Raw genomic sequence first — 10,564 nt, 5'->3', positions numbered from 1 at the left:
GAGAGAGAGAGAGAGAGAGAGAGAGAGAGAGAGAGAGAGAGAGAGAGAGAGAGAGAGAGAGAGAGAGAAGATAAATATATTTGCCTCGAGTCCTCGAAGCTCAATTTATCGTGACGAATGTCCCAACCTGGCACATTTATTTTTCATGCTATCTTTTCATTCCCTCGGGAAATCCATTTCGGGATTTCTTACTGATAAAAAACTTCGGTACTCGGGATACATTAATCCGATCGAGTGTGAGCTACCTGGACCCGGTACTGGACATTACGCGCAGTTCGAACAAGACACGCCTTCGAGCACGAACAGCTGAACAATAATTAATACAACGCAAAGTATGTACGCATCGCCGTTAGCCCTAAATAATTAAAGATACATAGAAAGTCTAAGATGAATCGCACGCACTTACGAATATTAAATTTAATGTAAACGAGATACAAGTTTTAACTGAAACGTCAATCACTGCCAATAACTATGTTAAAGTCTGCGCCGTCGTCGTCGAGAACCGAGAGCAGTTTGCTGAAATTACCAAACGGCAAGTGCACGCGGAGTTAGTGTGAGAGAAATGGGGGAAATAAGGGATGAAAAAGAAAAAGAAGATATTAATGGGAATCGAAAGAGAATGGGAAAATGGGTGAGACCGTTAGAGAACGCGAGAATGAAAGTGAGAGCGAGTGTTACATGCGTGCGAGAGGTAGAAAGAGAGCGAACGATCGTACGAACGAACCGCGAGAGACTGAGAGTACACAGATGGTAACAGAGAGAGAAATAGGAGATGATACTTTGAAGGATCCTTCACCGTTCACCGGGAAGTCGTTTCTGCCGTAGAGACGAAAAATCGCACGGCTCGAGAACTCGTCGATGCTTACGAAAGCAGCGAAGTGTCTGGATGAGTGAAAGATACGAGAAAAATGAATGAGAGAGAGAGAGAGGGGAGATGAGCCTTAGAGAATGAACAGAGATAGTAAAACGACAGAGGGTGAATCGGTATCGAAACTCCGGCTTGGATTTACCTTTGCGAAACTACCCCCCGCTTACGAGGGAACAATAATATCCGTGGTGCCAAATCCCGTGTGCATGTGGGATATCGAGTGCGTGCGCGTGTGTCCTGCGAGTGGACGCGTAACTTCCGGTAAAGAAAGCCACGACTTTTAACCGTAGCTTGGGAGATCAGCCCTAACCTAAAGGGGAAAACTATGGCCGACAGTTTAAGGGTTCCTGCGCACCCTCTATATCAGCCAGCAGCCTCCCTGTCCCACCCCTGTGTCTAATTAAAACGAAACCGTGGCTCGCTCGTCGCCTGAGCGATTTTTTACAGCCACCCTGTAAGAAAAGGTAGAAAAATAAGGAAAAGAAAGAATCCAAAAAATAATTCCCTCCTCGCGATAACGATTCTCCGTGAGGCACGTTCAGCCAGCCTCTATGCACAGCGTCGACGTCGTCCTCGTGGAAGAAGACCACGACGACGGTGGAGCTAATTTGCGTCCCTGGAGAAAATCGATCTTGGGTCCGCGTAGACGCTACAAAGGAAGCGAGAGCAGGTACGTCAATGTCATTACTCTAACGCAATGTAATCCAACGTAAAAGGGTGAAATGGGGAGCGCGAGACTGCAACGGACGACCCGGTCTCCGGGCGAAGAGTGGCCGAGGGCGAACGTGTGCATAGTTGGTGAAAGATCGAAGGAACGGCAGGAGGGGGGATCGACTATGGGATGCTGAGGATGGACCGAGGCAGACTGTAAGAGAAAATATTATTTAATGCGGAAATGAAAAAAGGTCGTGGAAAATCTTGAACGAGATATTGACTCACTCTGGGGCCAGTTTGCGTAATCGTGGAATCTTTTCGTTCGTCGAATTGCCGATCGTTTACTTGATGCCAGGACGATTGCGGGTAGTTAATTTGTTATGACGTCAGATGGACGAATATGCAAACGTAGACGGGGACAATGACGTGAACGCAATGGTAAGTAGTCGCGTCTCCGGGCAGACTCGTTCAAAAACGGAAAGTGTAGCGGGGGGAGGGAGCGAAAGGGAGAGAAAGGGGAAACGTAAAAAGTAACCTTTTATGAAAAAGACTAACCTTACCTGAAGCAGAAGAAACGAAAATACTAAATTTTAAATGTTCAGTGGCCAAATAAATTATAATTGATACACACGTAGCACGTAATTGTACCTATTAGCGGTATGAGCGAGGGTGAATGCCAGGGGGATGAAAGTGACTCAGGGTGCAAATGATAGGCGATACGTGCGAATGGAGAGAGAATGAGGAGAGAGAGAGAGAATGAATGAAAGAATGAAAAAGTAAAAAAATCGGTGACACACCGAAACGAGAAAACTCTAAGTTTGTATATCGTGCAATTTTCTTTTTTCGATGTTTCATTATTTGTTACCACGTTCAACATTAATTAGAGTATTTACAATTTTAGGTAATTAAACCGTAAGCCGGATGTTTTTTGATAGCCATATTAAAAAATCGATGAGTTATCCCATCGTCGATGAGGCGTCAGCACGTGTCTGGCTTCCTGCGAATTCTTCTCCTTCCTCCTTTACTCTTATCTCCTCGTTAACTTTTCACTTCTCCTTCCTCGCTCCTACATTGGTACACTCCCACGTATTTCGCACGATTCAACGAATTCCCCGAGATAAATTCGTCAACTAAATGAATTTACCCCGACCGACAATATTTCTTCGTCCATCGTATATCCGTAATCCCAGCGAAAGCAATACTCACTCAGCGAGTAAATTAAATTGTGAAAACAAAAATTTAATTTAACAAAAAAAAGAGCCATTCCAACTTCGCAGCACGGATCATAATTTCTTTAGGAATTAAAAAAAAAGAAAGTTCCAAAGCAAGGATTAGAATTCGCAACGAAGTATCGTCAAGGTTATCGCCTACCCGCGACACGCCGCCATTATAAATACCCAGAGAACGAAATTTAAAAAAAAAAGAAAGAAAGCGCATCGTTTCAAAGGGATAACAATGTAATTGAATAGTTGCGATACCTTTAAGTAAAAACATAGGCTAAAGATCTAACGAGATAGATATTTAGATAGGCTAGGTCCCGCGATAGATGGTTTAGATAGGTAGAGGCATAAGCATCTAAACGATATAAAGAGTCTAGCCGGCGTATCGTTGTACGAGGTATGATAACTATAATAAATGTTTATGATACTCGCGTACAATAAGATGGAAAACACTAAAGTGGTAAACGAAAAAGAAAAAAAAAAAAAGAAGAGCAACCGATACAATTGTCATTGTATTATCGTGGTCTAAGGTATTTTCAGTCATGTTGTATAGTAACTGTAAAGTAAACGATAAACGATTTTTAGGTAAACGACGCGTAATACATTTACACAGCCCGACACACAAAAAAATAATAAAGATCCAACTGCACATGGATACACTCCTGACAGGATAACACTGTATAACAGATACGACGCAAACATCGCTCGATCGAAACTGTACAGTGACACGTGTCTGTTGCGAATTAGAGGCAAAGGAGTAAAATTGAAGAGTCAAAAATAGATGAGAAATAGAACAGCCATTAAGAACACGCTGTAGCGACTGTGTGATGCTGGTTGCTACCCCCAATAACACGTGGCCCATATAAGATGTCGGATTTAAAAAAAAAAAAACAAAAGACAGCAACAAGGAACGACAATGAGAATGATAAGAGATACAGATAAACGTACACAGCCGCGAGTCAAACGTTTAAGGGAGTGAAAAATATTACCAATCACCAATTTACATTTATACGTTACGAGAAGTATTAATTGGCCGTAATGCAATGCGCACCGTGTGATAGTGACGATTATTTTATTTTTATTATTATTATCATTATCGTTATTATTATTATTATCATTAGTCTATCTCTCTTCTCTCTCGCTCGTTTGTCAGCTTCGAACTAAAAATTGTATTCCGTTCCGGAACGAAAAAGGGAAACACGTGAACCGTACTTGTACCGTTTCATTGTCATTGGCTAAATTTATTATCGCGCCCTCGAGACGAAAAGTGCTTATTTCCTTTTCTCACTTTTACTTTTTTTTCTTTTATCCTTCTTATTTCAGTTTACCCTTTTTGCTTGTAACGCTCGCCGAGTGTAGTTATCGGGAACTTTAGTCAGAACGATTTTGCACGACAGCTGGTAAACCCTAGAGACCGTTTTCTCAGGCTGGCAAAGCACCGTTCCCGTTTTACGTGTCGTTTTCGAAAACAAGGGTTGACTGTACCGAAACTGTGGTGCACCCTGTCGAAAATAAAGGTGAAACGCGGAATTTTCTTCTCTGTAAAAGTCCTCTCTCATTTTGTTTCAACGTTTTCCCTTGGTTCTTTCTGGTGCACGAGTTTTCATTTTTTTTTTCTTTTTTTTCTTTTTTACATTTGACTTGTACAAGTCGACGCTATCGCAAGATGTGCGCGTTGTGGATACGATTGAAATATTACAACCGAACTGATAAACCTAATATTATTTTTAGAAGAGCTCTGTGTTAAAAAGAGATTAACAAAAGTAATTAAAGAGTGAGAGAGAGAGAGAGAGAGAGAGAGAGAGAGAGCGTGAAAGCCAGCGAGAGTGAGGGAGAGAAAGAGTGTCCGAATAAGAGAGATAGCGAGGTAAAGAAGAAAACAAAAATGAAAGCGATAAACGAGGGGATGATAAAGCGTAAGAGGGAAACGAAATGAAATAATAACAAAACGTAAAGTACTAATAAAGATACGATGGTTCTGTGAGGTAAGATTAAAAAGCGAAAAAGGAGGATGCGAAGCTTAAGGGGGAAAAAAAGAAAAAAAAAATGAAATACCTATATTTTTAAAAAGTGACCTTTGGCATTTAAAGACTTGTAAAAATCGTGCAACGAGTTAAGTAAAGTGAAAAAAAAAAAGAAGATGAATCAAGGGCGCAGTGTATTAAATGGCGTCCGTCCTTCCCGTGTCTATCTCACGTATGCACACGCACGCACGTATACTCAAAATCCACTTTGTCCTCCTCCGCGATATCCCCCTCCTAAGCCCCTTGTACCTTGCTCCATTTCCAGTTTAAAAGAAAAAGCCAAAAAAAAAAGAAAAAGGAAAACATCGCCAAATCACATTCATCCTCGATCTACACTGGACCCAGGGAACTTTTCGAAAAAAGGGCCTGAGATACACGCAACACACAAAATTTATTAAGGCGTACCATCCTACGCGATTTACATCTCGATTCCGATGAACAGGTAATACTGTCGATCCAATTAATCGATCTTAGATCGATTGGTCGATAGGATTGATATGAAATTATTTTACGGGTATGCGTATCCACAGGCACTATACAGGGTGACTCGTGAGTATTGTATCGCAATACGGTACTCTGCCCTACATGCCAAATAGACGAAACTTCATGTGGTACGGTACTCTTGAATGACCCTGTACACCAAAGGCACGTGTATAGGCGCTCCTGTAGAAACCTTAGCGGGAAAAGGTAAACGTGGAAGAGAATAAAAAGTGGGGGAAAAAATGTAGTACAGAGCGAAACAAAAAGATATACGTTAATAGTGGGTATGAGGTAATTAATTCCTGTTCGCAAGGAGCGATCCGTAATTAACGAGGAAATAGACAGAGACACAGGAGAGCGCTGTTCGATCGGATGAAAAAGGAAAAGTTGACGGACATCGTTATTACCTCGAGGCCTAATCGATGCGCGCAATTAGATTGCAGCATACGTCACGAGGAATTGGGGGGGAGATTCGACATGAATAGGGAGATTGGGAACGAATAGGGAGAGAAACGATGGTTAAAAATGTGGATGAGATTTTCCATGGCGATATGACTCTTCGTTTTCATTGTGGTGACGATGCTCGAAATTGTATTGCCCGCGAACCGGAAGTCAGTCACGTATAGTCATCAGAGTCATCGGAAGCACAATTCATCGTAGGCTAAAGATTTTTAGGGATTTTATACAGGCATGCGACAGTGCTCTACGTTCTAGCCCATCATTACTATCGATTATTAACCGTTTCCTTTACATATTTTCTAAGTAAGGGAATGCAGGGAAGTAACGTAAAGTGGCGAATAGGAATTGGCAAGATAAATGAATTATTGAGAATGTACGTAGGATGAGAGAGAGAGAGAGAGGGAGCGATCGCACCGCGAGACGACTCCGTGTGTAAAGCAAAGAGAGAGAGAGAGAGAGAGAGAGAGATAAAGTTGAAAGGTCAATCTGTATACAGAAGTATGAGAGAGACAGTGTCCTTGTTCAGGGAAACAGAAGAATCGTTGACGAGAGAGAAAGAGAGGGAGAGAGAGAGAGAGAGAGAGAGAGAGAGAGAGAGAGAGAGAGAGAGAGAGCACTTTTCCAGAATTCTGTACCTCGTTGTATATCTCTATTTGTATAATTGTGAATATACATATGATAATGTGATTACGTGTGATTATACGAGTCGTGAAATTTAAGCATGTGTATTTTGTAGAGAGAGAGAGAGAGAGGGAGAGAGAGAGAGAGAGAGAGAGAGAGAGAGAGAGAGAGAGAGAGAGAGAGGACACTTTTCCAGAATTCTGTACCTCGTTGTATATCTCTATTTGTATAATTGTGAATATACATATGATAATGTGATTACGTGTGATTATACGAGTCGTGAAATTTAAGCATGTGTATTTTGTACTATGAGAAAAAAAAATAACGAACACATAAACGGGGCAACGTCTTGTAAACTGCAGCTTTTTGGCGTTGCTCGCCGCTGATCGTATGAATGCAATAGAGAGAAAGAGAGAAAGAGACAGAGAGAGAGAGAGAGAGAGAGAGAGAGAGAGAGAGAGAGAGAGAGAGAGTCCGGGCGTGTGCCTGCACGTATACGCATGCGCGTGCGCTTGCAAGAAAAAGAAAAAGCGACGAAAAATAACGAGGTTGCGAGTAAAAGAAAGTAAAAAAAAAAAAAAGTAAAATCGAATGAAATACGCTTCCCATGAATAATCGACCTTTTGAAATCGCGAGACGGTTCCGCGCGACTCATTATTTCTGCTTTTTGCAAAAAAATGTGCAATTCTCTATTAAAAAGACTCACGGCTCATGTGGCTCATAAACGCATGACTCACTATCATACTGCTTCTCTTTATTTATTCTTCCACTTGCTCGCTTCTCTCGTTCGTCCCCTAGAAATTCTTTCTTACGCGTTCCTTCGAATCATATATATAGATATATTTCGTTCCTCAACGCTACGTCCTTGGATATCCTGCGTTACTTACCCCATAAGGACTTTGGCTGTTTGGTCGTTTCCATTAAAGAGAAAGAAAGAGCAAGAGAATAGTCGCTATCGTTACAAGCTCACTCTTGGACCTTATCGATTACAAGGAAAACCAACTCGACGGCATTCTTGGGACTGTTCGCCGGAAGTTGATTCAGTGACTGTGTCCAAGTCCCACCCTGTTGTCACTCGTCCCCTACATGTACCCCTTACTTGCTAATCCGTTTCTATTTTTCCTACGTAAACTGCTTCCATTCGCTATATCGACCGACCACTCTTTTTCTATATGGATTCTAGCTATCGTATGTATCTGCCTATGTATATGCGTATCCCGTGCTATGATATAGAGACAGCCTTTGTACCAAGTTGACACCCTTAAGGCATATCCACGTATTAAGGGTTTCGCGACAAATGCCGATCGCACGGATCAATGGTATAACGAGTGCGCCCTAAGGATTTTTATTTTAATGGTTTAGAGTGTATAGATAACACTGCGAGGACGTATATATAAAAGATCAAAATTAATGTTGAAGTCAGGGTGGCAAAGTGGTAGACCCATTGCCTAATCTTCGCCGGTAGGCGGGCCTAAAGACATCAAAAAATACTTGCCGGGTCTTTAGGGAATCGATGAAAAAGTAGGTGCGATCGCGTATTACGGTACGAGTATACGCGTAAGTGTTTTTTAGATGATGTTCGTCTATGTGTGTGTCAGAAATGGAGGGAAAAATATATAGGGGATGATTGAGATTTCTCGGTGTTTTTGGGATTTTTTGGAAAAGAAAAAGGAGAAACGCGAATATTTCGCGAATCGATGAAAACATGTATAATATCCCAAAACCTGCTTTCTTTCTTCTTTCATTCTTCTGATTTACTACCTGCCTGACATTTCTTTATTTTTATATTGCTAATTCAATCCTCGTATACTCTTCTTACTCTACATGCCAATTTCTCTTCGGTCTTCTTACACCCCATCATGTGTATACTTATATGCGCCGTGGAGCTTTCTCGCGGTGAATTTGGCAAGTGGTGCGAATTTTTTTCGCAAACGCTAACGCGATCCAGTTATACAAGACGCTTTACATGTTAACGGAGATGTGTGTATGTCTAGGTATTTTTGTTGGTCAATGGAGTTTTAGCACGTTGAAGTACGAAGACGAAAATATTACAGAAACGTGTGGCAAAAATGCGGTACGATTGAGTGACTGTGAATGTGTGTAAATGGCGTGATGAGTGAGAGAGTAAATTGCTAAAGAGGAAAGAGAGAAAGGGAAACGTGTTGAAAATCAAATTTACATGTGTATAAAATGAGAGTGCAAGAGCGAGAGGGAAAGAGTGAGGAGCGAGAGAGAGAGAGAGAGAGAGAGAGAGAGAGAGAGAGAGAGAGAGAGAGAGAGAAAGAATTTACGTGAGAGAGGCTAGGGGTCGTGCTAAGATCCGTATGAATGTTTTTATATAAATTATTGACTATAAATATTAATTATTATTCATTACCATTGTATTGTTTTAATTGTACAAACAAAAAAAGATGAAGTAAATTTAAACGTAGCACGTAACGGAAATCACTTGTAATATTATAATTATTATGATTAAGCATATAAATGGAAATTATTGATGATAACAAATGTTCTTCCGCATTTTTTGCGATAAAAATCTTTTTCGATGTGCGCGAAAGTCAGCCGCGAGCAAACGCGACGAGAGAGTGTATTCGCATCGATAGCAACATTACAAAATCTGAAATTACACGTGCATAAGGAGAACGTTATCTCGAATGAATTTTCCAAAAATTTAATCTGCTCGACTCGAAAATCTTGTGAGCTATCCTGAATAAAATCTCGCTATGAATATGAAAAAAAAAATTTCGAAGATGAAGAAAAAACCAAAAAAAACACAGATGAGCGAAAAAAAAACACGGAAAATAAATTCGAACATGCTTGTTCTTTTTTTTTCTTATCAGTGAGAAAACCCTCTCTCCCCGCGTAACTCTCTCCGACTATGATAACTACGGCGGAGTTGCGATAACGAGCGCGCATGCTTCTTCGACGATCCGAGTGTTTTGGGTTGGCCGATGTACATATGGTGTTTTTAGTAGTTTGCGAGAAATTTTATTGGCTGACACGCGCAGCCGGCGCGGAATGACTATAGGAGAATAAAAAGTGTTATTGTCGTGCTGACACGGGCTTTTAAGTGTCTTCATTTTCTCTCCTTCATTCGCGCCCCGCGCAAAGTCGTCGCTATACGTGACGTCGACAAGGACGTTGGGACGATTTTACGAATTTTAATAATTGCCAGCCGTAGCCATTCTCACTTTCTCTCATTCGATTTTATTTTTATCACTACTCCAACCCCCTATACTTTTCTTGTTTCTTTTCCCACTTGGGTTCTCCTGGTTTCGTCAAGCACGACCCTCGGTGGTACTATTCGCATCCTTGTATCCAAAGACTTTGCTTCTCTTTGGTTGAAGATTCTTTTTTATGCTTCGTACGCGACGACGACGCTGATTACAAACGTCGCGATTGCAGAAGACAGCGAGGAGATCTCTTGTACCCACGTAAGTAAGCATCTGTTCTGAAAATCTTGATTAATGAATTTGGTCGAAGATGAATTTTTGAAAATTTTTCCTAACATTTCACTTGAAGAGAGAGAAAGAGAGAGGGGGGAAGCGACAGAACGAGAGAAGTAAAATTTTGAAAATAGGTTAAAGAAGAAAATTCGTGAATCGATGTTTTTTGTGCATTTTAAGAAATTCCAAAATGTTCTGATTGTTACTGTCTTGACGGATGCGCAGACGATTTGCGCATTTGTTTTTGCACGAGGCATTTGTTTATTGTAAAATTAGCTCCTTATGTACATAATAGAAAATCGACGTGGGCTGCACTGGAGCTCATGGCTAATGCAGTGGAATAGGGATGAAAAATCGAAGTAAGGTAGATGAAAATTTTTGAAAATAAAGATCGCGCGCTGGTACGCGACAATGAGAAGTAACGAAAAGCGAAGGATAACGCGAAGAGTAAAATATAGAAAATGTACGTCGATGTTCTTCAGAATGAAATTAGTGAAAGTGCCGGCCCAATGCTCGGAGTCGTCATTTCGCAAGAGGTTTATAGGTAAAGCAAACAAAAAAATGAAAAAAAAAAAACATTTTTGTGATTACTTCGTAAGTGGATAAATTATTTATAAGCGAGCGCTTGCCCTATTGGGGAAGGAAGAGAAGCGGAAAGCGTGAGAAATGGAACGAGAGAATGTTGGAGAGTGTGGGAGAGAAAGGTGAGATCGAGAGAGTGACTGAAAAACAATTGGATATTTTTCCTGTAAAGAAACCACCTCCCCCCCCCCCACCCCAAAAAAAAGCACT

At 41.0% G+C, this 10,564-nt stretch overlaps 1 long non-coding RNA gene across 1 annotated transcript; it reads left to right on the top strand.

Moving 5' to 3' along the window:
• Positions 1-6: 6 nt before the first annotated feature.
• On the top strand, positions 7-4,876 carry LOC107271028. The gene is made up of 2 exons (XR_001538493.2): positions 7-3,056; positions 3,088-4,876. It is a non-coding gene; the product is annotated as an uncharacterized LOC107271028 (long non-coding RNA).
• The last annotated feature ends 5,688 nt before the right edge of the window (positions 4,877-10,564 follow it).

Source organism: Cephus cinctus, unplaced genomic scaffold (assembly GCF_000341935.2).
Source record: "Cephus cinctus unplaced genomic scaffold, Ccin1 Ccin1_scaffold0867, whole genome shotgun sequence".
NCBI lineage: Eukaryota > Metazoa > Arthropoda > Insecta > Hymenoptera > Cephidae > Cephus > Cephus cinctus.
Note: the sequence above shows the minus strand (reverse complement) of the source record. Positions and strands in the feature narration are given on the sequence as shown.